This window comes from Lissotriton vulgaris, chromosome 10, assembly GCF_964263255.1.
Source record: "Lissotriton vulgaris chromosome 10, aLisVul1.2, whole genome shotgun sequence".
NCBI classification, from domain to species: Eukaryota; Metazoa; Chordata; class Amphibia; order Caudata; family Salamandridae; genus Lissotriton; species Lissotriton vulgaris.
Window position 1 is genome coordinate 566,036,426 of NC_141698.1, and position 27,181 is coordinate 566,063,606.

Here is a 27,181-nt window from a genome sequence, read left to right on the forward strand (position 1 = left end):
TTTAATATTTGCATAATTTTAAAGATCATTTAGTGCATTTAAAAAAAATAATTTTGCAAATAATATTTTGTAAAGTGTATATTTAATTGTATATTCCATTTTTTACCTGTTTTGGTAAGATGGTTTTTATTTTATTTTTATTGTATACAATTACATTTTATTGGAAATGTTTTAGAATTATGTTTTTTGATTGTTTATAACTAAAAATGCCATTTTATGTTTTGGCTATACTCACTGATTTTTATTTTACAGCATAGTTATTTTATCAATAAGCTTTGTTTTGGAAGGGACAATATGTCCACAGTGTGGCTTACATAGGTGAGGGAATTGTAAACTGCCCCCTTAACCCCTTGTATGCTCATGACGGAGCCGCTCCGTCATGAGCATCGGCTGAGCTGATTTCGCGCCTGCGCGACGCATTCTATTAAGCGGGCGGGGCCATGACGGAACCGCTCCGTCATGAGCACAGCGCAACCGCGCTCGTGACGGAGCGGCTCCGTCACGAGCATGCGGGCGCCGCTCGGGCCCCCTCTAGCGCTGCGGCGGATTTGCCGCCCCAGCGAATGGGTTAAATCCAACACTTTCCCAAATGGGGCTTAGATTAGAGTGGGAATAGTAAATTGACATACTTCAAAGACAAACACTTTCTTAACCTCTTCGATGCGTTGTACGGCCTCCGGCCGTCCCACGTCACAGTGGGCGTAGGCAGAGGATGGCCGGGGGCCGTCGGAACCGTGCATGCGTCAAATTTGTCTGCACCGCAGCGGAATGTCCGCAGCGGCAAAGAGGTTAAGTTTGGCCTAGATTGGAGTGGGTTTAGGCAATGTACATCTTTGAATGTTTTTGATCTACTGTGTAAAATTGGAATATTTAATTTGCACTTGTTAGACATTACAGCTTTTAGTGTGCTCTTTCCCCAAACTTTTTTCCTACTTATCTCCTGTTGCTTAAGGTTGTTTTAGTTGTTTTTTAAAAATGGTAACATGGTAAAACTAGCCTACACCTGATTGGCACCTCTAGTGTAGTCATCAGCCCCTAGTAAAGTGGTACAACATGTACTCAGAGACGGTAAACTAAATGCTTCTTATGGGCCTGCTGCACATATGTGTCCCCTACTTAAGTGGGCCCTTTTAAACATGTCTCAGTGTTGGACAGGCCCCAGAAGGGGGCTCGCTCCCTCCCCGCATGACAGAACCAGGACACCGACTCTCCAGAAGCTACCCACAGAAGCACCCCGTAACCCGTCCCACACGGGACGCCTGCCCCCGAACATCTCCGTATCACCGGCCCGGGCCACCACCAGCACCATTGCCCGGGCCCAGCCGCCATCTTGGACACTGCACCACAAGGCCGCGTGGCCTCAGCTCGACCCTAACCCTGGGCCTGGCCAGGCCCCGACATCCCGGCACCACCATCCACCCAGGAGGTGAACGGACCACTTGGCAGGTCAATGGGAGAGAGGAGTTTCGATGGCTCTCCCCCGCCAGGTGCCGATCGCCCCCAGCCTCCCTGGGCGCTGGCTCCACCCCCCTGCTGGGTGTCTGGACTCCCTCATCCCGGACCTCCCGACCTCCAAGTGCGAGGGTCCGGACATCAAAGGGCACCAGACCTATAACTGGGGCAGCTCCAGAGCAGGAAGGCAGTTGTATCCTGGAGTCGAGAGACACTGTGAAGAACTCATCCTTGACGGACTGTTGGCGCTGCCGCAGCCCTGCCTTGTGAACTGTCGTCCTGCCTGCTGGCGCTGCCGCGGCCTTCTGCAACCTTCATCCTCGTCGGGACCTGCTGGCGCTGCCGCGGCCCATTGCAACCATCATCCTCGTTGGGACCTGCTGGCGCTGCCGCGGCCCGTTGCAAATACCATCTTCGTCGGGACCTGCTGGCGCTGCCGCGGCCCGTTGCCACCTATGATCTCCTCGGGACCTGCTGGCGCTGCCGCGGCCCGACCTCCTAGAACGCCGAGCTCGAGGATTGTGAGCTAACCATCATTCCATCGCAACTACCAGATTGGTAACAAGACTGTCCTGCTACCCCCTTTTCCTTCAAAGAGACTAGAATCGAGGGGACCCCTGAGTCCTGTCCTCCTTGTACCATTCTGCCGTACTTCAAGATTTGCTTATAAAGAACGTTAAACCTTATCTTTGTGTGGCGTCCATCTGTGGGGGGGGAGTTACTTGTCTGTACGATCGCTGGAGGCGGCTCTCCCCGGAGGCCTCTCCCCTTGTCCCCGGCCGACCCTCCAGGTCCCGTCTAACATTGGTGGCCAGCGGCGCGATCCGAACCAACGCGTACCGTACAGAGAGTAACTCACCCCACGACTAAACCACAATGTCAACCAAAGAGAGCGGATCCACAGAGAAATTCCAGATGGAGAAATTAGAAGAGTACAGCCATCGAGAGGTAAAACAATTTTGCATCGAACTAGGCATTGCTACCACCGGTCTGAGCACGAAAGACGACTTCAAGCACGCCCTAGAAGCTTGGGCGGAAACCGGTGCCGTCAGACCCCGGGACCAAAACGTCGAAGCACCAGAGACCAACACCACTTCTCCCGAAGAAAGGAGAGCGGGTCTCTCCCAGGAAGAGATCCAAGAATGAGAAAAAAACAGACTACACGAATTAGAGTTGGCACGGCTCAAGTTGGACGGAGAGCTGAAACTAGCGGAACAAAAACTGAACTTAGAACACTTACGGCTCCGAGAAGAGCGGGAGGAAAAGCAAAGACAAAGAGAACTTGAAGAGAAAAGACTGGCATACGAACACGAGCGCAAGCTAGCTGAAATCGAACTACAAAAACAAAACAAAGAACTAGGGGTGCCCGGGCAATTGCGAACCCCGGGCGCTACAGAACAAAAGGTCCACATCCCCAAAGACGTCGTCCGAGAATACTATCGGAACGACGACATACAGCAGTGGTTCAAGGCCTACGAGATCGCCATGACCTCCCACCGGATTGATCGAAGTGACTGGGGAGCCAGACTATGGGGGAGGTTCGTCAATGAAGGGCGCGATGCCCTGTTACAGCTCCCGGACCACCAGATGACATCCTATGACCACATGAAGGCCGCCCTCCTCACTCGATATGGGCTCACGCCAGAGATGTACCGCCAGAGGTTCCGCGACTGCACCTGGATCCCGGGTACAACTTGGGTGGAATATGTGAACTACTTCAGCCGAGCCTTCGAGGGATGGATCAAGGGTAGCCGCGTAACCACCTACGAGCAACTCTTCAACCTCATTGTATGGGAGCACCTCTCCAACAACTGCTTTGTCGAGCTCAGGCAGCACCTCCTCAACAGTAAATTGACTGACCCTCGGCAGCTCGCCGCTGAGGCTGACCGTTGGGAGAGCACCGAGTGGCCCGGAGTGGGCCAAACGAGCAGAACCGAAACAACCAAGGTCACCATCGTCCCCGAGGAGGAGGAGGAGGCCAGGGCCGGGGCAGAGATGCCGTCACGGCTGCTCCCGCCAACAACACCCCGCCCCCGGCTGGGCGGGGGAACCCTCCGTTGCGCCCAGGGTTCCGAGCCAATGTCACTTGCCATCGGTGCCAGCGGGTCGGCCACTATGCCAGCGACCCGAACTGCCCAAAGAACCAGACTCCCGGGCCCCGCCAGGTCGCGGCCGCCGCCCTAGAAGAAGAACAAACTTCCAAAGAGCATGAAGAGTACGAACAGGAGCAGCCCGAGTGGGAACCTGCTGCCATGGTCCTGGCTTGCCTAGGGGGAAGAGGCATGATTCCGCGGGTCCCCCTACCCGCAAACACCAGAAAATACAGCCAGTGGGTGAACATAAATGGACGCAAGGCCGAAGCCCTGCGTTACACAGGAGCCAGTGTGACGGCCGTCCGCTGTCACCTGGTGACCCCAGAACAAATCCTGCCAAACGTCCTTTGCCCTGTCCGATCGGCCGACAATTCTGAGAGCCTGTGTCGGATGGCCTGTGTCCCTTTCGAATGGGGAGGAGTGTCCGGCATGCTGAAAGTGACTGTCCTGGATGATGCCCCCATGGACTGCCTCCTGGGAAACGATCTCGAGAGTTCCCCGTGGGCGGCCGTTGAGAGAAGAGAACACCTGGGGATGCTGGGTCTCCCGGACTGGGCGTGCGTAACAACCCGGTCCATGGCCGCCCGAGCCATCCCCAGACCCGAAGAACCCAAATGACCGGCACCTCCTCCCCCGATCACTCCAGAGGAAGACACCATCCATACTGACCCCCCAGAACAAGCCCAGGAAGAGCCCACTCAGCCTCAGGACCTTCCAGACCTGGCTCAGTGGCGTCAGGAGGGGGGGCCCACCCAAGAACAATTCCGGCAGGAGCAAAAGACCTGTCCCTCCCTCGAGGGACTCCGACAGCAAGCCCTCGCCCAGAGTGCGGGAGACACCGCAGGGGCGCACTGGATCTACTGGGACAACGACCTACTGTACAGCGAGCAAAGAATCGCAGAATTGGGGGCCAGTCGGGTGCTGGTGGTGCCCCTCCGCTTCAGAGACTTCCTTTTGAACTTGGCCCACGACGTCCCCCTGGCTGGGCACCTGGGGCAAGATAAAACCTACAACCGTCTGGTGACCCACTTTTACTGGCCAAAGATGCGAAATGACGTTTCCAAACACTGCCGGGCCTGCCCCACCTGCCAGGCCAGCGGAAAGAGCGGCCGAAAACTCAAGGCACCCCTGCAACCATTCCCCGTTGTCACCACCCCGTTCGAGCGAGTGGGAATAGACATTGTGGGGCCCCTGGACCCCCGAACAGCACAAGGGCACCGATTCATCCTGGTCCTGGTGGACCACGCCACCCGCTATCCCGAGGCCATTCCCCTTCGAACAGTGACAGCACCAGTGGTAGGCCGAGCCTTGATGGGGATCTTCTCGCGAGTGGGCTTCCCCCGGGAGGCCGTCAGTGATTGGGGCACAAACTTTATTTCGAAATATATGAAATCCCTCTGGCAGCAGTGAGGAGTCACCTACCGATTCACAACCCCCTATCACCCGCAAGGAAACGGACTGGTCGAGCGGTTCAACCGCACACTCAAAGGGATGATTATGGGGCTGGAGGAGCCCCTACGCCGCCAGTGGGACGTGCTACTACTGTGCCTCCTCTTCGCCTACCGAGAAGTCCCCCAGAAGTCCCTCGGTTTCAGCCCCTTCGAGCTCCTGTACGGACACCCTGTCCGAGGGCCTCTCAGCCTAGTTAAAGAAGAATGGGAAATGGCCCCCCTGAAGACCCCTCCAGACGTCTACAAGTACCTCCTGACCCTCCGCAACCAGACCAGGCGATTCAGGGAGATCGCTAAAGCCAATCTAGAGGCCAGTCAGGAGGACATGAAGAAATGGTACGATCAACATGCCTCCTCCATTAAGTTCGAACCTGGTCAGCAGGTGTGGGTGATGTCCCCCACCGAACCTTGTGCCCTGCAAGATAAATGGACAGGACCCTTCAAGGTGGTCGAACGCAAGGGCCCTGTCACCTATCTCATCGACATGGAGTCCCCCCGAAACCCCCTCCGGGTCCTCCACGCCAACAGACTCAAACCGCACTTCGTGCGCTCGGAGCTCAGCCTACTGATGGCTACAGACAGTGGGGTGGAAGAAGACTCCGAGCCCCTCCCTGACCTACTGAGGACCCGTGAAAGAGATGGTTCCGTGGATGGGGTCCGACTCTCCGATGCCCTGACCCCGGAGCAGCGCCAAGACTGTCGGACCCTCCTGCTGCAATTTGCAGACCTGTTTTCCCTCACCCCCGGGGTCACCCCCTGGTGCCTTCACGACGTAGACACCGGGGACAGTCCACCTATCCGACACCGAGCGTACCGAGTCCCAGACCGGGTGCGCGCCTGCATCCAAGAAGAGGTCACCAAAATGCTCACACTCGGGGTCATCGAGCCCTCAGACAGCCCCTGGTCCAGCCCAGTCGTACTGGTACCCAAAGCGGCTGCCCCGGGCACCACCCCCGAACTCCGGTTCTGCGTCGACTATCGGGGTCTGAACGCTGTCACCCGAACCGACGCTCATCCTATCCCCTGAGCAGATGAACTGGTCGACCGCATGGGGGCTGTCCGCTACCTAAGCATCTTCGACCTGACAGCGGGCTACTGGCAGATCGGCCTCACCCCCAGGGCCCAAGAACGATCCGCTTTCTCCACCCCGGATGGGCACTACCAGTTCACTGTGATGCCCTTCGGTATGAAAAACGCTCCAGCCACTTTTCAACGACTTGTGAACCAGGTATTGGCGGGCCTCGAAGACTTCAGCGCCGCCTACCTGGACGATATCGCGGTATACAGCCGCCACTGGTCAGACCACCTCTGCCACCTCCGAGAGGTCCTGCAGGCCCTTCAGCGAGCTGGCCTCACCATCAAGGCCAGCAAATGCCAAATCGGCCAAGGGTCCGTGACCTACCCTGGACACCAAGTGGGGAGCGGTCTGGTGGCCCCTCTCCAACTCAAGATCGCTGCCATCCAGTCCTGGCAACCCCCGTCACCCAAACCGAGGTACGAGCCTTCTTGGGGCTCACCGGATACTACCGGCGGTTTGTGAAGGACTATGGCAGCATTGTGGGGCCCCTCACGGAACTCACATCCAAGAAGCATCCCAAAACGGTCAACTGGACCCCAGACTGTCAAGCGGCCTTCGAGAAACTAAAGGCCGCCATGTGCACCGCCCCAGTGCTCCAGGCCCCCGACTACAGCCGTGAGTTCATCGTCCAGACCGATGCCTCAGACCATGGCATTGGGGCCGTCCTCTCGCAACTCAACCCTGAGGGAGTCGACCAGCCAGTGGCCTTCATCAGCCGATGCCTACTGGCCAGAGAACAGCGCTGGAGTACCATCGAGCGGGAGGCCTTCGCAGTGGTGTGGGCCCTCAAGAAGCTCCGGCCCTACCTCTTCGGTACCCACTTCCGGGTACAAACAGACCATCGGCCCCTGCAATGGTTAATGCAGATGCGGGGGGAGAATCCCAAACTGCTGCGATGGTCCATCTCCCTGCAGGGGATGGACTTCACTGTGGAGCATCGCCCTGGTCATGATCACGCCAATGCGGATGGCCTGTCACGCTTTTTCCGCCTCAACGGAGAGAGTCCCCAAGAGGATGGGTGACTCTCCCCGCCTTCAGCTGGGGGGGACGCATGTTGGACAGGCCCCAGAAGGGGGCTCCCTCCCTCCCCGCATGACAGCACCAGGACACCGACTCTCCAGAAGCTACCCACAGAAGCACCCCGTAACCCGTCCCACACGGGACGCCTGCCCCCGAACATCTCCGTATCACCAGCCCGGGCCACCACCAGCACCATTGCCCGGGCCCAGCCGCCATCTTGGACACTGCACCACGAGGCCGCGTGGCCTCAGCTCGACCCTAACCCTGGGCCTGGCCAGGCCCCGACATCCCGGCACCACCATCCACCCAAGAGGTGAACGGACCACTTGGCAGGTCAATGGGAGAGAGGAGTTTCGATGGCTCTCCCCCGCCAGGTGCTGATCGCCCCCAGCCTCCCCGGGCGCTGGCTCCACCCCCCTGCTGGGTGCCTGGACTCCCTCATCCCGGACCTCCCGACCTCCAAGTGCGAGGGTCCGGACATCAAAGGGCACCAGACCTATAACTGGGGCAGCTCCAGAGCAGGAAGGCAGTTGTATCCTGGAGTCGAGAGACACTGTGAAGAACTCATCCTTGACGGACTGTTGGCGCTGCCGCAGCCCTGCCTTGTGAACTGTCGTCCTGCCTGCTGGCGCTGCCGCGGCCTTCTGCAACCTTCATCCTCGTCGGGACCTGCTGGCGCTGCCGCGGCCCCTTGCAACCATCATCCTCGTCGGGACCTGCTGGCGCTGCCGCGGCCCGTTGCAACCACCATCTTCGTCGGGACCTGCTGGCGCTGCCGCGGCCCGACCTCCTAGAACGCCGAGCTCGAGGATTGTGAGCTAACCATCATTCCATCGCAACTACCAGATTGGTAACAAGACTGTCCCGCTACCCCCTTTTCCTTCAAAGAGACTAGAATCGAGGGGACCCCTGAGTCCTGACCTCCTTGTACCATTCTACCGTACTTCAAGATTTGCTTATAAAGAACGTTAAACCTTATCTTTGTGTGGTGTCCATCTGTGGGGGGGGGGGAGTTACTTGTCTGTACGATCGCTGGAGGCGGCTCTCCCCGGAGGCCTCTCCCCTTGTCCTCGGCCGACCCTCCAGGTCCCGTCTAACACTCAGGCTTGCCAAGGCAGCCTTTGTGCAATGTTAAACTGACAATTTGACCTGGTAAAATAAACTTTTTACCAAGACTAAACACTCCTCTATAACAAAAGGTTGGCCCTATACAGCCCATAAGGCAGGGTGCAATGTATTTAAAAAGTTGGATATGTACTTTTTACATATCCTGGTAGTGAAAAACTCTTAAATTTGTTTTTCAATAAATGTAAGGCTTACCCCTCTCTGTTGCAGTAAGTATGGGCTCCAGATTTGTGGAGCCGCTACCGAGCTATGATCACAGTTTATTGAACGCTAGTTTGCACCTCTTGCCAGTATTTTTTATTTGGTTTATAAACTGCACCAGCTATTCTTCTCTGCCCATATTACACTTCCTCTTCGTGCATTGTCAACTTGCTGTCATGTTGCCCCAGTAGAATGTGTTCTCAGTGTGAGGCAGAAGCATGCGGGTGTTTGTTTGAGGAAGGTTCTACAGCGGCTGAATAGATTGTAGCCTGCTGGTGAGTGAAGCATACCCTGATGCTTTCTGTTCTGCATTTGTTCTTTGATCTTTATTTAACCTTGCTATGCTGCCTGAACTTTTCGAACACATTTACTAAATTTTAATGCACCAAAGTACTGGATTGTGCAAGGGGGATGACCCAGCGTAGAGTCATATTTACTACAAATGCCTTGCTTCTACTCTCTGCCTCTGTACTTGTGCAGGCAACCTATCACCACTCACAACCTTTGCACCAATATGCAAAGGTGTGTACATGATGTCTAGCAAAGGTTTTGGACTAAAAGAGCAAAATGAAATACCTAGACACATTCTATAACTTCCTACACATTGGACGTGTGCTGTTCAGTGCAGCACGCATGTAATGTGCAAAATGTTTAGAGAAATAAAAGCATTTCTTCAATTTTGCACTTGCTTCAAAGATATGTTATTTGTTAATGCCAAAGTCCGATCTCAGAAAACTAGCAGATTGGGCTTTCTGTCAAAAACGATGGGTGATTGCACCATAACGCCTTAGTACCACCCATGTAAGGTACCCTTGACGCACCGAGGCGCAATGCAGCGCACCTTTCCAGTGCAAATTATATTTTGCTCTGGAAAGTAGATCTCCTTCCCGGACTTTGTATGACTTTGGGGCAGAACACAGACAAAAATTGTGCAACCTGGATCTGTGTGTTCCTGTGGCAAATATTGTCAATTATACATGGGGGGATCAGAAATAGATATGGGGCATTGTAATGTACTATGTACAACGAACTCCAGTTATTTTATACATGTTGTTGCTGTCTTGCTGAATCTCTGAAGACGTGCTTTTTAATTTTATTTTGTCAAATGACAAGTTCCTTGTATGTGTACTGCTTTTATACTGTGTGCTTTTATTGCAGCAGATAAGCCGAATAAAGTTTATTTGACTGATTGATAGCATACCGTCTAGTAAATCTTCCCCTGCATTTCTATTTTCTTTCAAACCTGTTTTATTGAAATTTGCATGCAATTCATATAAACAAGGACAACAAGAAACGTTTTTAAAAAAAATAATGATAAAAAAAGGGGGAGGAAAGAGGGGACGAGCCAAGAGAGAGAACAAAGGAGAATAGTAGAGAGGAGGGGATAAGAAGACGGGAGGGGGGGGTGGGAAAGGGGGGAGAAATTAGGGATGAAGGGGGCAGAGGGTATTATAGGGGGGGCAGGCGAGGAGAAAGATTCTCCGATCGTAGCAGGCATTTCTATTTTCAAGACTATTTAATCATACTCTGCTTTTCCCTCTGCGAAGCTTACTATATGAGTGAGCGAAGCTTGTTATTTCTGTGATAGACCTTCACTTAGCATGTGAGGGAAGCTTGCACTGATGCTAGCGCAAATCTTGCTCAGTGTGTGAGGGAAGCTTGAACTGCAATTTCCTCTCTCTACACATTCAGTGCGAAGGAAATATACGCTAATGATGCACAAGCTGTACCTGAGGGCCAAGTAAAGCTAGAACTGGTGCTGTTAGCACACGAGCAATTGATAGAGCATCTTAGCTTCTGATGTAGAAAAATGGTGTCGTTTTCCTCCATTTGTTCAGTTTTCTAGTGGTGAAGGAAGACATCACAAACTCTCCAGAGACCACAGAGTGTGTATTGTAATAGTCTAGGGTGCCCTTTCAGAATTGTCTGTAAGACCTAAAACTATTTAGCCTATTAATTTGCGTATATTTTATACAATGTTCTACATAGTTGTATTGGTTTTACGTCAAAATATGTCACAGACTTGCAGAACTCCCCTCATAGGGGTTAAGCCTGCTCACTGCACTAAATTTTGCTAAATATATAGGCAGTGCTTCCACCGCCCCATTTCCAAAATTCACCAGCCGCCTGAAAGTACATTTACACTAAATTAACATTAAAAAACAGCATTGTCTCCAAGTGATTTGTATGCTGACATTCTACTGTTAAATCAATGTGCATGAATAAAACCCGTTTTTTTAACAACATGAGACATGCAAAGTGAGTCAGCGGTACTAAGCACTAAACAATTCATTGTACAATGGAAAAAGCAAGATTTTAGCTGTACACATCTGCATTATTGCCATCCACCATCCAGCATGCTGTATAGCCCCAGATTAATCAAACGTATGTTATGAAAATGTGTAGGGCGCAGCTAATTGTCCGAGAAGGTATCCATGTGCTGAGTAGGGCAGGCCAGAGGGGAGAGGAGGATATCATACCGGTTACCTTTGTAAGATCTGTGTCTTGTGGTTAGAAGTCCATGAGGGAGGGGGAGGTACTAAGGTGTTTCAAAAGGCCATTCCAGGTCTTGGCTGCCACGTTTGAGAAGGATCGTTCTCCGCTTCTGGACTTCTTTATGCAAGAGAGGTGTTTTCTTGCCTGGGATGCAGGTCGAAGGTGTCTGGGGGTTGGGAGAAGTTAAGGCAGTGCTTGAGGAAAGTTGTACCAGTGTTTTGGAGAACTTTGTAGGTGTGGTGATTATCTTCAACTTACATCTTTCCTGGACTGTGAGCCTGTGGAGATTGGTGAGATGTGGCGCGATGAGGTTATTTCGCAGGATGTTCAGGATGAGTCTAGTGGCAGCTTTCTAGGTGGTTTGGAGTTGGCATAGGACAAGAGCTGGGATTTTGACATAGAGGGCATTTCCATAATCAAGTCTAGTTGTGAGCCTGGGTGACAATTCGTTTGTTGTTTAGAGGGCTCCTCATAAAAATCTTGCCTATCAATCACAGGATGTAGAAGCAGGATGATGAGACACGTTGATCCATCTCCTCATTGAGAGGTTGGTGACCAGCATGATACTGAGGTTCTTGGCATGATCCACAGTGATGGGTGGTGGGCCAAGTTCAGAGGGCTACCAAAAGGCATACCAGGGGGAGTGGTTGCTGTGAAAGATTAGGACTTCGGTCTTGTCTGCGTTGAGCTGGAGGCAGATTTTTTTTATCCAAGAAGCAAAGTTGCTCAAGCAGTTGACAAACTTGTCATGGGCGTAGGATACTGCATTGATGCTGTGGACTCTGATGATGTCCTTGAGGGATGTCATCCAAACGGTGAAGAATGTTGGGATGACTCCGCAGATGTGTTTCTTGTGTTCTGAGGTGTAGGGGGGAAGTCTAACTAATTGAGTTCTTTCTTCTCTTTCTTCGGGCACGGTACCTGACTCTTTTACAGAGGCCGTTCTCGTGCCCCTTCTGAAGAAGCCTGGGGCTGATCCTTCGGTCCCAGCTAATTATCGACCCATCTCTCTCCTCCCTTACTTCTCTAAAATTCTAGAAGCCCATGTCACTGCTAGCCTCTCGCAGTTTGTCGAAAGCTCGAACTTCCTGGAGGGTAATCAGGCCAGCTTTAGGCCCGGCCACTCCACGGAGGCAGTCATCCTGGCCGTGCTCGACACTCTGAGAGGCAACGCGGACAGGGGCACCCCCCAGGCCCTGGTATTACTAGATCTGTCGGCCGCGTTCGACACGGTGGACCATAACATCCTTCTTCGCCGTGTCGAACAAGCCGGCCTCCAGGGCCCGGCGTTGGCCTGGGTCCACTCCTTCCTGTCTGGTAGGTCTCAGTCGGTCAGTCTGGGCCCCTTCCGCGGACCCAAAGTACCATCCACTTGCGGTGTCCCTCAAGGCTCCTCTCTGTCCCCCCTTCTTTTCAATCTTTATCTTCGCCCCCTTCTTCTTTCTCTGAGGCAGTGGGACGTCACCGTCTTTAACTACGCTGACGACCTACAAATCATCTTTCCTCTTTCTACCCCCTCTGCTGTTTCTAACTTTCATGCTGTCATGTCCCACATTCTCCTCTGGATGAGTCAAAATCAGCTCAAACTAAATCCTGGAAAGACGGAACTCCTTCTTCCAGGCAAGAGCTCCATCCATTGGGGTCCCCATTTCTGGCCCTCAGGGTTTGGCCCCCCTCCCGCCCCTGTGGCATCTGTAAAGAGTTTGGGAGTTATTATCGACTCCGAACTCTCACTCAAAGCCCAGGTGGGGGCGGTGGTCTCCTCCTGTATGCATCAGCTCCGCAGGATTAGGAAGGTTGCTTATCTCCTGTCCCCCGAAGTTTTGCTTCAAGTCACCATGGCCCTGGTCCTTTCCCGCTTGGACTTTTCCAACTCTCTATATCATGGTCTGCCAAAAACTCTGCTCTACAGGCTGCAGATCACTCAGAACCAAGCGGCACGGCTGGTCTTCAGGATCCCTAAATGGCAGTCGGCCAAGCCTCTTCTTGCCAAACTGCACTGGCTCCCGGTCAATCTCAGGGCAGCCTTCAAGATCGGCTGCATAGTATTTAAATCCCTGACCGGCCCCTCCCCTAGGTTCCTGAAATCCCTCATCACTCCATATCGCCCCACTCGCAATCTCAGATCTTCCCACCTTCATCTTCTTGCCACTCCTTCTTTCAAACTTGCGAGGATGGGAGGTCGGAGTTTTTCACATCTTGCCCCCACACTCTGGAATTCCTTTCCCCTTTCTCTTAAATCTGCCAACTCTCTTATTCTTTTCCGTAAATCTCTTAAAACTTGGCTTTTCCCCCAATCCGGCTAATCTCTCTCTGCTATCTCACTGATATCCCAATCAGCGCCAGGAAACTCACGGTGTCAGTGCGCTCTAAAAATACCCCCCTAACATAACATATGATAAAGGAAGATATCCACTTGAGGGCCGGTCTGTTGATACTCAAGCGCTGAAGCTTTCTGATGAGTGACTTCTAGGAGACCATATAGAAATCTACGGAGAGGTAGAAGAGTATGAGTGCTGTTGTTTCTCCTCAGTCGAGGATGCTTCTGATGTCATTGGTGGCCACAATGACGGCTGTCTCTGTACTGTGGTTGGCAAGAAAGCCTGATTGAGAGATGTCAAGGAGTTGATGGAGTTTTAAGTGGTCTGATAATGTATATTGATAATGTAGTCATAGCATTGTTTTAACAATTACAATTCGACATTGAGCCTTTGACAGACATGCCTTTTCTTTCAGGAAATGTTTAATACTGACAATTATTTCAATACTGAATTCACCATGATCCCTAGTGACCTTGGTGGTTTACAACGGGTGTTTCAATGAATAGGCATGGCACACATCAGTTAAGCAGTACTAGGCTGTCACAATATTGTTCCAGTACCCTAAGGATTTTTGGCTGGACAATGCCAGTGCTTTAGTTTGGAGGAAAAAGGTGTGTTCTTGGGGATATGGAATTTAAAGGCATTTGGTCTATGCAGCGTATCTAACAGCCCCCAATAAAAATTGTACCTTATAACTAAATATGCCCCTTAATACTAGTGAACTAGAACCCTATACTTGATGAATTCCTGGATAGAGTTTTGCAAAGCAAAAATAATCAAAATTAGCAAGCATCAACATGTTTATTTAACATTTTAGATGGCACTACATTTAAATACATGGGGTGCCTTGAGTGCTTGTTATTTCTACTCTTGCAGTCAAGGGTAGAACAAGGATGACTTGATTACTCATTTGGAATAAAACAGCATTTTAGGCGCTGGAGCACTACTGGTGCATAGCAATATCTACTGCTTCAGGTCATACCTTGTAAAAAAAAACTAAAATCATTGGACCTCAGCCCCAACTCATACAGTTTTATCAGGGTGCGGAGGACAGAAAGAAAGGGATCTGCAGAGTCTTGGTTCAATTTCCTGGGGATCAGCCCTGCCCCACTAAGAGCACTGACCAATGTGTAGCAATTATTGGAAAAATCAGCAACTGCATCCGCCATTTTAATCATATACGGTTTTCTGTTTTTTGTTGTTGTTACTATTGTGCAGGTTGACATTGTAAAGCAGAACAAGCAGCAACCTCTGAATGCAAATAGGGATTTTAATAATGAACAAGTTCATAAAACCCAGCACATATCATCTAAAGCTGCATCTCTACATAACCTAAAACTGATACTATTTGCCTGAATAATAATACAAACATCCACAATATGGCAAAAACATCCTCTCTGAAGTAGTGAGCCAGGCAGAGTTGTATTGAACCACTTAATCATGCTGCCATTGCTCCAATTTACTGCATCTTTAGGTCCTCGGGAGCAGCATGCTTCATGCTTTGAGCAGAACCTTTCTTAAATCATGCAGCACTTAGGAACAACATGCCATGGCCTCTAGCACAACATGACGGCTTAGATGGATTGAAGGATGTACAGTTAATTTAGCATGCAATGCATTGCACCATGCTAGCAGGGATGTGCCTGTTAAACGTGTAAACAATCCTTCTGCAGGGCTGCCTCGTAACAAGTGCACGATTTACTACAATCAGTGATGTAGATGTGCAGAATCAGAGACGCTTTAAAGGCATTGGCTAATTGGTCAATTTCCCAGGGCCCCCACCTTCCAAGGGGCCCCTGAGAACGTGAGCATTTTCTCTGTTTTACTTTTGTCTGTTTGCCTATCTCAACCTTTAACACATGGCTTAATTTTTTTGTCATCATGAGGCTTGAATTAGCAGAAAATTAGCAGAAAATTGGCAATAAAATCCAAAGTTGTTACAAACAGGGGACCCAAAATTGCCCGGTGTTCCAAATTCTTTAAGACGACATTGCTAAATAACACAAAATTGCGTTTGGGTTCCTAAAGACTACTTCAGCAGCATCCAGTGTGCAGTAGAGTTGAGGGGGTGTAATATTATGTAATACCTTACAGTTGTTGCTTCTTGTTATGTTACAAACAGGTGACCCAAAATTGCTCGGCGTCCCGAATTCTTTAAGAGGGCATTGCAAAATAACACAAAATTGCGTTTGGGTTCCTAAAGACTACTTCAGCAGCATCAAGTTTGCAGTAGAGTTGAGGGGGTGCAATATCATGTAATATCTGGCAGCTGTTGCTCTTGTTATGCAAAATCTCTTAAACTACATCCTTACACTTGGTCATGTGAAGACTGTTTGCATAGAAATCCTATTACTGGAGCATGGGAACAGCACCGATGACCAGCACACAATTGGCTGTTATTGGTGTTGGTTGTGTTTTTGTGCTTTTTTTTTTAGCACAGAATGTATCTTTGCTTCCAAAATGGACGCAAGAAAGCATTTCTCACAAATAAATAGCACAAAAAGCAAAACTAGTATTTCACATCTTTTTTGCTAAGATTTTGCGAAATGTTGCTAGTTTCATGCATACTTAATGTGCAGATATCCTTAAAGTGCTGGCGAAATCCAACTGAAACATTCCTGGACAGTCAAAAGGGCATCCTTGCTATTTCGCAACTGCAGCATCAACACTGCTGGTGGTGGACTCCTAAGAAAATCATTGGGCCCCTTTGCTTATTTTTTCCCATAAATTAAACATGTCAGACTTGATTAAAAAATTGAACTTAACACTTTTGTGTAAGTTTACGCTTGTCTGCTATTCACAAAGGTATTTTACTAGCAGTATCTATATGACTGTGGAGTCTCTGAACATAAAAAGATAGGATGTGTTACGTCATGGTTTGCTTCATCGTCATTGAACCTGCAGGCTGTCTCCATGTCAAATATATAGAGCTCGCTTGCACTCTGAGCACTATATGACACTGCTACCCTCTAAGAGACTCAAGAAGCTCTGCATTGCAGCTGCAAAAACTGCTATATCTCAAAGTGTGTTTTTTAAATGTATTGTTCCTCGGTGTTCCTGCTGGAATTTACAAAAGGGTGTATTATTGTTAATATGACCCATGTGGTGTTGCTTGAAGGCAACAGAAGTGTGTGCCTCAACAGTTGTCTTTGGGAATGATATCACATTACAAAGCATGCTAGTATTTGGGAGAACGTAATGGTCAATATGAAAACATGCATGAATGCATGTAATAATGCATATAATAAACATATAGCACGCCAATTGCTTAGGAGGGGTGTTGTATGGCGTTTTAGGATCCAAGTGAATTTTCCCGATTCATGCCCTTATATAGGTACAATTCACATTACCCTAATATAGGCATAGAAATCATACCCTTATTTAGACATAGCCTATGCAGTTCAAATTCAGGCATGGCTGCTTCCACCCGTACCAAAACGTCACAACGATTTCTTGGAAAATCGGCTTAAGCAGTCAGGAACCTCCCCTTGCTTGAATATTGATTTGGCCAAGAACTCATGGAATTTACAAAGAACTACTATTCCCTTGGGGTTCTTTACTGACGTTATTATGCCAGACTTTATGCCAAACTAGGCACCTTCAAGGTATAAATATGCCTTCACTTGCTCTAGCAAGACACAGTGGTTCGGAGCAGTTCGACTATCTACTTGCCCGACACAGCTAGCTACAGCAAGTGCCGAAGGAAGCCGACCCTCCAGCTGACGCACTGATCGAGAAGCTGTCCTTTCTCTCGCTGAGAATCCAGCTCCAGTGTTTCCAAGCTACCCTCGTGGGGTGTTGGGAAATCGAGTCCCGAGACAGAGATACCAGACCAGCAGACAACAGGATATGTGGAGGGTCAGAGGGAATATTTAACGACCTGTCCACTCACTCCCCAATTCATAGACAAAAAACACGAAGAGTGGAACAGGTCAGGAAAGTGGTGTGTGACTATAACGGTAACTGGGGTCCAGCCGGTTGAAAGTGCGAGACAGTGCTCGTTGGGAAACAAAAAGAGCTAGTACCAATCCCATCAGACCACCCCTTTGGTGGAATATGCATCATGTGGGAATTGCTGATCAATCCATATCTTGGCTGGCCATACAGTGCCAGTTCTTGAAGTGGATGTCAGAAGACTAGTCAAGATGTTTGCCATACTGTGGACTAAATAGTGCGCAGTGCTCAGGTGAAAGTGATAAATAAAATGACTACACTGGCTCTGAAAAGGCGAAAAGGCATGTATATAACAGTCCGTGTGTCAAGGGATAAAAACAGCGCTAGGTAGTATGACTACCCACAGGCGCTAGTGAAATGTGGTCGACATGTTTCTGCCCAAGGGGAATTACCCGGCATTCTTCAGGACCTCGAAAGTAAAATAGGCTACTGCCGCTGTGACTGAAACAGTCACAAGGGATGACCTCCACTTCCGCTCGTCTTACTTACCGAGGTACCGACGGACAGAGCGGGGCCTCATGCTCCCGAGTGGTTGCCGGGTGAGGTGAGGTCGTCACCCACATAATGCTGGGAAGAAGAAATGCTTCTCTCCCTGTAGTGGACGTCTAATCATGTATAGACATGTATCCTTTTACTAGTAATTGTCTTGCTAGTTATCATCCCTTGTGACTGTTTCAGTCACAGCGGCAGTAGCCTATTTTACTTTCGAGGTCCTGAAGAATGCCGGGTAATTCCCCTTGGGCAGAAACATGTCGACCACATTTCACTAGCGCCTGTGGGTAGTCATACTACCTAGCGCTGTTTTTATCCCTTGACACACGGACTGTTATATACATGCCTTTTCGCCTTTTCAGAGCCAGTGTAGTCATTTTATTTATCACTTTCACCTGAGCACTGCGCACTATTTAGTCCACAGTATGGCAAACATCTTGACTAGTCTTCTGACATCCACTTCAAGAGATACCAGACCTCCTTCATTCTAAACTAAGGTACGGAGCTGATTAGACCCTAAGAGAAATCTTGGATAGATTCTTGGCAAAGGAAACCAAAACTATGCTACACAAATACTTACTCTCTCCCGCGTACTAGACTTAGGTTAGGTACATTGGGGTAGGCGTATTTTAGAAGCACCAGTTGAGTACTTTTAGCCATTGCTATTTATGTATGTACTTTTATATGGGTTAGAAACCATACAATGCTTTTACAGTATTATTTTATAATTCTATTCTCGCTGTACGCATTATACTTTGCAGTCTGCATTACAAATGTAGCAGTTCACTTTACTTGCATGAGAAAGAAGACTGTTCAATAAATCTTTTTATTGAAAACGCCCATCTCTCTATTTCTCAGCACCTCTGTTGAAACGAAGCATGCACGACTGACAGAGTAAAATATTTATCTATTGTTTCCACGACTCTAGAGATATATTTCTTATTCTTGGGAAACAAAGTTGTCATGTTTATGCGGTTGTCAGAAACGAATCCCTTCTTGTAAATTCGAGAACTTTTCTAGTGACCTCTGAGCTAGCTGGCACTCACAATTAAGTTTAGTATATTCGATAGAGACCTAGTAGGTATAAGTCCTCTGTCAAATCTATAGGATATATTATTCCAATGCGCAGAGCCTATTGGGAATATAGGAACTACACTACAGGGGTTTCTGATTGCTGCTGTGCTTCACAACAATTAAATGTCCCTTTGTTCGCTGCTGTTTTACGTTTGTTTGATGCCATGCAGAACTTTACTCAAACAATTCAATGGATTAGAAAAAAAAGTTTGCCTCGAATCCAGAGGCAGACCAGTGTCTTAGCAAGATATTTTATGATGTTTATTGACGATTTTCTCAGACATTTTGAATTGTCTAAGATTTGCAGGAGATGCACATTTTATTAGACTTTTTTCAGACCTGAAAATGTCATTAATGTGAAACAGTGGAACTTAAACAACAACTCACCCAGTCACTAACCTTCAAGGCTTAGAACCACAAACTAAATCTAACTGATATGCACCTCTTACTATGGCTTTTATTATTTATTTAATTTTACGCATAAGGACTGAATACAGTAATGTGGAGTGATTTCAAGTGTCCACAGCAACAAAAAATAAAACGAAGCTGAGCATTCCATGTTTTTATTTAAAAAATGTGATCATTATTGCTGTCGTAAGGCTGCTACTCAATTATTAAATACTTTTAATTGTAATTGAATTTATGTAATGCTCTATTACTTACCGGTAATCTTCATTAATCCGGGTCCCGTTGTCCTCATCCCATTCATTACTATGTGGAGATAATCATCTCCCGACAGAAAAAAAGATCAGAAGAATGCTGGGACACTAACCCCGTCCCTCCCACCGGGAGTACATAAGGGGTACTTACTCAGCATTCCGCCTGAAAAACCAAGCCCACAACAGGAAGGCTGGCCGTCTGGGAGGGAGGGTGGGGCGTATGAATGGGACGAGGACAATGGGACCTGGAGTAATGAAGATTACCAGTAAGTAATAGAGCATTACCCCCTGGTCCCTTATGTCCTTGTCCCATTCATTACTATGTGGAGAATACCAAAGCAGAAAAGCGGGCATACCCAAACAAAACAGAAGCCAACCCTGGAAACCACACCAAGGCAGCCACCACAGGAAGCAAAAGGCAGAACCGGCAAAACCCTAGGCAGAGAGCCCGACAAGAGGGAGCCCCCACCAATCCTGGATGCACTCAACAAAACAACGGGAGAACATCCAGACGAAAATTCCGACAACCACAGAGGCCAACCAGCCTCAGCAGGAACAACCCACAGCCAACCAGAGAAGGGGAGAGCAGGGACACACAAGCCATCCGAGGCAAGAAGAAAACAACAGCGAGGAGGCTACCTAAAGAGAAAGGCCAAGAGCCACCAGGCCAGCAAGCCAGAACTGGACAACATGAGCTAAACCCAGGCACAGAGAACCATGGCAGCCGAACACAGGCCCTGGAAAGAAAAGAAACACCCAGGGGACAAGGGGGCCAGAGAAACGCAAAGCCCCAACCAAAAACAATCAAAGTTGCCCCCGGAAAAAAGGTAGAGAAACCCAACAGGGCAGGACCAAACCAGAAGAGAAGGGAAGCAAACGACTCAACCCCAGAGAGACGATAGGACAAACCCCCAGAACCTCACAAAAGAGGATCAGACTCCACAATAAAAGGGCCTGCACCAGATGACAGTCCACCAGCACCCAGCTCGGAAGGCGAGACAGAGCCCACGGACAGGGAAAGAGGGAAAACCCAGGCACCAGGGAAGGAAGAACAAACCCCGGAAGCCAACCTACCAGGCCCCGAGAGACCAGGAACAAGGCACCAAGGGAACCAGCACCCCCAGGAAGCCAGAGCAGCAAGAACCGACAAGGGCAACCAACCAAGACAAAGAGACCTGGAAAACAAAGAGGAAAAGGGAACAGGAGAAACCACATGAACCCCAGAACGCAGCTCCAGCAAAACACCCCAACAGCAAGAACCGACAAGGGCAACCAACCAAGACAAAGAGACCTGAAAAACAAAGAGGAAAAGGGAACAGGAGGATCCACATGAACCCCAGAACACAGCTCCAGCAAAACACCCCAACTGTAAACCAGCAGAAACCAGAGCAGGAAGCCACAGCCCGTAGAAGGCACACCCGAACACCAGGGAAGGAGTGCAACCGGATGGGCAAACGACCCAGAGAACCCAAGACCGAAGCAAGGAAAGCCCAAGGTAGCCAACATTAACAACAGACAAGCCCAACCAGAGACAGGCCAGGCAGAGACGACCCCAAACAGCCCAAGCAGAAGGCAGGGGCAAAAACACAGAGGCCAGCAAGACCGAGGGCCAACAACCCCTTCAGGACCCGAAGGAGCGGGACAGGCTCAAACACCACAGTATGGAACCCCAACCCACCAGGGGAGAGGAAACACTAAAACATCCCAACCACAGAAACAACAGAAGCCAGGGCGGAATGCACAAGCAAACCAAACCCCACAGCCCGGCATGTCCCAAGGCAGTGCACGCGCAGGTGATGAACCCCCAGGGCAGAAAACGGCAACTGAGGACACAGCCAGGAAGCAAAAGCCGAAGCCAAGCAACCCGCACAACTAGAAGAACCTGGAGGCCCATCCTAAAACCGGGTGAAGGCCAAAGAAGTAAAGGCCTCAGAAGAGCACAGGCCAGAGAGCAAACAGCCCGGCGTCGCCCAAAAGAAACCCAAGAGGAGACAAGCAGGGAATACTGGAGTGGGTGACAGAACCAAACCAGAACAGCCAGAATCAAGAGGTCACTACGTCAGGAACATGCCACACCAGCAAGGACCGGAACCCAACAGCAGAGGAACCAGCCACCCCATAGGCGGAAAAGACACCAGCAAAGAAGCGCCAGGCCACCCAACCTACCTCCAACACAGCCCCATCATGCAGTCCAGGACAGCGGCAAGAGCGCAACCAGGCAACCCAGAGCAGGTCGTACCAAACAGAAACCAGCAGACTAGCCAAGAAAAGGACCCAACAGGGAGGAAGTTCAAAGGCAACAGGCAACCACAAGAAGGCCAAGCAGAAGCAATTGCAAGACTGCAGACCATGAGTGACAGAAACATGGCCCCCGAAACAACATGAGTACAGGGAAAAGATGAGGCACAACTCCGGCAAAAAGAACCACCAGAAAGGGCAGGGACAACACCCCCCTACCTCAGCGAACCAAGCAGGAGAAGAACACAGCAGGCCAGAAGAGACCCAGAGGAGGCCAACAGCAACCAGGGAATCCATTCAGGCATCAAACATCGTCCACCCAGCAGCACCACTGGCACCAGACGAGACCAAAGAAGCAGGGATGAAAGGCCGAAGAAGGAAGCACAGCCAAAAGCCAAGAGGCCGAACACAAAACACCCCAGGGAAAGCCAAAATCCACCAAGGCACCAGAGCAGATGAGGTGCCCAGAACTCCATGCAGCAGCGAGGATCAGAGAGGATCGACCATAGCATTCCTAAGCACACCAGCAAGGGAAACAGACCCGGGAAGTAGGCTAAGGTAAGCATGGGCGAAATTTGCGAATTCACGTTCCGAGAATTTACGGATTTCCCTGTGAAATTGCAAAAAAAATCGGCAAATTGCGGATTTTCCCACGAAATCGTGGATTTTTTTGCGATTTGCCCTGGAGTACTTTCTACTGGCTAATCCTGTAAGTGCTCCCTCATTGGGTAAATGTATAGTGCTTTTACTGCACTGCAGCTGCGTAAAGGGCCAGAAGATGTGTCTCCAGTGACCATGTGTGCCTGTAACACAGGCACAGGCACATATGATCTCTGGAGACACATCTTCTGGCCCTTTACGCAGCTACAGTGTAGTAAAAGCACTATAGGGCAGATTTACAAGCCGCTTGCGCCTCTTTTGCGCTGCAGTTGCGTCACTTTTGTGATTCAGCGGCAGCACAAAAGATGCGCCTTGCGACGCAGCTCCAGCAGTGCGCTGCTTTTACGGCACAGATGCGTGACGCATCTGTGCCGTTTTTGCCACATGGTGCGTCGCATTGTAAATGCGGCGGACCATGGGTGGCGGAGCTGCGGCGCACAATAACTGGCGCATCCCTGGGGATGGGCCAGTTGTTGTAAAACTACCCCTATACATTTAACCAATGTGGAAGCACTTACTGATTAAACGGTAGAAAGTACTCCAGTTGAGTAGAGGTATTGCACAAAATGGTGGCATCTTCGTGGACAAACACGCAGGACGGGATTCATTCTGCCCCCTGTAAGACTCGTTTTTTGTGCCCTTCTGCCTCCTGTTAGACTCGTTTTTCCCTTGTTTTTCTGCCCTTCTGCCCCCTGTTAGACTCATTTTTCCCTTGTTTTTCTGCCCTTCTGCCCTCTGTTAGACTAGTTTTTTGTGCCCTTCTGCCCTCTGTTATTCCCTTGTTTTTCTGCCCTTCTGCCCTCTGTTAGACTCATTTTTTGTGCCCTTCTGCCCTCTGTTAGACTCGTTTTTGTGCCTTTCTGCCCCCTGTTAGACTCGTTTTTCGTGCCGTTCTGCCCTCTGTTAGGCTCGTTTTTCCCTTGTTTTTCTGCCCTTCTGTCCTCTGTTAGACTGTTTTTTTGTGCCCTTCTGCCCTCTGTTAGACTCTTTTTTCCCTTGTTTTTCTGACCTTCTGCCGTTTGTTAGACTGCTTTTTGTGCCTTTCTGCCCTCTGCATCACCACATCATCACTCAGCGCTACCCCAGGATCACTCAGCACCACCACATTATCACTCAGCACCACCACATTATCACTTAGCACCACCACAGCACCACTCAGCACCACCACAGCATTACTCAGCACCACCACATTATCACTCAGCACCACTCAGCACCACCATAGCATCACTCAGCACCACCACAGCATCACTCAGCACCACCACAGTACCACTCAGCACCACCACAGCATCACTCAGCACTACCACAGCACCACTCAGCACCACCACAGCACCACTCAGCGCCACCACAGCATCACTCAGCGCCACCACAGCATCACTCAGCGCCACCACATTATCACTCAGCACCACCACAGCACCACTCAGCACCACCACAGCATCACTCAGCACCACCACAGCATCACTCAGCACCACCACAGCACCACTCAGCACCACCACAGCACCACTCAGCGCCACCACAGCATCACTCAGCACCACCACATTATCACTCAGCACCACCACATTATCACTCAGCACCACCACAGCACCACTCAGCACCAACACAGCATCACTTGTCACCACCACAGCATCACTCAGCACCACCTCAGCACCACCCCAGCATCACTCAGCGCCATCCCAGTATCACTCAGCACCACCACAGCACCACTCAGCATCATCACTGCTCAACTAAGCACCACCACAGCACCACTCAGCGCGACCCCAGCATCAATCTGCGCAACCATTCAGCAACAACTGGTTTAAATATGTTCTCTCAATGTTTCAAGCTTTATTACAAATGTCACAAAAAGATGTTAATATTCACTTCTGTTTTTGGATTTTCATCACAATAAAATACACTGAACATAATCTTCACAAAAGTTATTTACAAAAGTTTAAGCTATTGCCATTATAAATTAAAATCACTTTTATTTAAGTATTAATTATTTAAAAAAATTAAAAGCCATTGTAATTTGTAATATCAATACATCTAAGTCACATAAATACAAAACATGTTGCATTACAAATGCAATAGGTGTCACATTTGCGAAAGTTATAACTATTGGCATTGTAAATAACAAAGCTATTAATTTAGCTATTTTCAAAACCAACACATAAATAAAAAAAATTGTCATTTACAAGACCAATAGCTCAATCCTTCCTAATGCGAAACCTATTGCATTGCAAATGCTTATTTTTATATCTGTTGGTGCTTCCTGTTGAGGTTTAATTTTTGTGACAGGCGCCTCATTGCCTACTTGTAACTATTCTCTGACCCTGCTTCAAGGGTCAGAGCAGGGTCAGAGAATAGTTGCAAGTAGGCAACGAGGCGCCAGGAAGCACTTACAGGCTTACAGCAGCAGGTGCCCAAGTTGAAGTTAATTTCTTTGTAACCCTTTTGTAAAAGGTTACAAAAAATTAGCTTCAACGTTTGCACCTGCTGCTGTAACCCTGTAAGTGCTTGGCTGAAAATTCGTCCCACTGATTCTCGGATTTAACCGCGATTTCGCGAGATTCGCAGATCGCGAAATTGTGGAAAATCCGCAAAGTCCGCAAGCGGAACACATTTTCAGCCCATGCTTAAAGTAGGCCAGACCAGCACCCCAGCGCCCACCAAAAATCGGCAGCCCAAGAAAATTTAGCCACATTCAGAAACCCAAGCGGGTGACCCCTCCCAGGAGAGAAGCCAACCCCAGGGAGGAAAGGCCACAGGCAAAAACCCCGGAGACCAGGACTGCAACATCCAGGCCCAGGACACAGCCAAGGAGCTCCAGCACCAAGCTAGCAGACAGCCAGGGCAAAATAATTCAGCACAAACAAGTGTGACAGGAAGAACCATTCAGAAGTGCAGGCAAAGGCAACATGGAAAGGGACCATGAAAGGCAGAACAGCAGCAGGTTGACAAAGACAAAAACCTAGCACCGCAGCCACAGGCACATCTTCCCGGACAAGCAATGGGCAGAGACCCACAGAGGCACCGGTGCACAGAGCACCCCCACCAGAGACCACAGGGAATGCCAAGACCAGACCAGGGTAGAGAAATCCCCAAAGAAAAGGAACCCCCCAACAAAAAAAACACCAAAGAAGGAGTGCAGCATACAGGAGGAGAGGTAGCCACAAACAAGCACCCCCGCAAACCAATAACGGGAAAAAACAGAGCACCCACCAGAATACGGAAGGCCACAGTCCCCGCATACCCGGAGAGGAGGCCGGGACACCACCAGGAAAAAAAGGGCCCCACCCCCACAGACAGCCCAAGGTAGCCATGAAGGCAATGCCAGAGCTGAGAAGAAAGAGCACAGTCCCCGTGTTCAAGGAGAAGAATGCACTGTAAATACACCTATCACAAGAAACACAACTGCAACACTGCCTGTGCCATAGGTACAATGGTGGTATAACACAGGAACTAAGTAGAGCCCAACAACATGCCCCAGCCCAGCCTGAATGAGCCTACCAAACGTGAGGAAAATGCAGCAGCCCAAGGAACAGATTGCAAAAGAAACTGCCAGTCCACGGCAACACCGACAGACCCTCCGCTACCAAAAATGCAGGAGAAGCAACGCATGCTACACAGAAAGTAACGGAGTGCAGCACGCCACCTGGGAGACCAAGCGACCATCATCAACAAACTCAATTAACTTCGGGAGATTGCACTGAAAGAGTAACCCTTCAGGCCAGAACGAATGACATACATGAAGCACACAACTGCGAGCCATGGTGCAAAAGCATGAGTGCATGTCGCTAGGCCGCATCCTTGTGCGCTACAAGAGTATGCACACAAAGCAGGGAACACACAAACACATCCCACACCACACAGGATAAGCAGCAGCCGAAAACAGAAAAGAGGAGCATAGGACAAAAAACTGGAGCAATACCCTTGACACAGCCTGTGAACACAAACAGCACAGGCAGGAAGCTCCTTCACGTTCCCTGGCATCCACACACAGGACCAGCAGAGTGTGGCAAAACAGCTGCGCCAACCCAACAGAAACGTATAAAAAACACCACTGTAGTGCAGTCCGTGCACAAAAATAGGAGACTTGCAGCCAGAGCTTGAGGGGTGAAGAAGACGCCTCCCCATCGTTGGGGGTGATCATCAGCAGCCGAACGGGTGTCCCTGCAGCCCCGGAGGCACGCAGAAAAGTGTCCCAAGCAGAATGCAGTAGAAGCCAGTGTGAAGCAAGAAGTGCTTCGAGGCCAGTGCGAAGCAAGACTAGGCGCTTTTTAAAAACGGCAGGCTGCTGGTCTGCTGCTGAGAGTGCCGGCCCTATCCATGCTGGCACTCGCTGCAGAACAAACATTGGAGCCCAGCCGGCAGCCCCTGCAGCATGGAAGAATTTGCCTACAGACAGCCCATGAGTGCTGTGCGCTCCCCAGAGTATCTACTGCGCTAGCACCACAGAAATAAAAAAGCAAACACCCATGATCAGAAGCAAAGACCCTATAGCAAGGGCCGTCCCACTCGGAGTGCAAACTTCACTGATAGCAAATTGGCATATGAAAAACCATTCAGCTGCTCAAGGCGAGGCCCAAAGTTTGTAAGAAAACATACCGCTATGAGGGACTCACCTACGAGAAGGCGCGAACAGGAACAAGGCCCCCCCCCCGCTGCACCTTCCGGACTCCAGGAATCTGCCGCCTGTCAGCAAAGGCAGAATAGGAAGGCAGGAGAACCAGGATAACGGCACATATTCCACCCGGCCAAGCCCCAGGAAGACAAGCCTACAGCAACCTGGAAGGACCCGGGAGGCCGGCTCATCAGCCGCAAAGGGCCATCAGAAAACTCCACACACGTGAAGCAAAGAGCCGGCCGAGAAACCAAGCCTCCTAGCAAG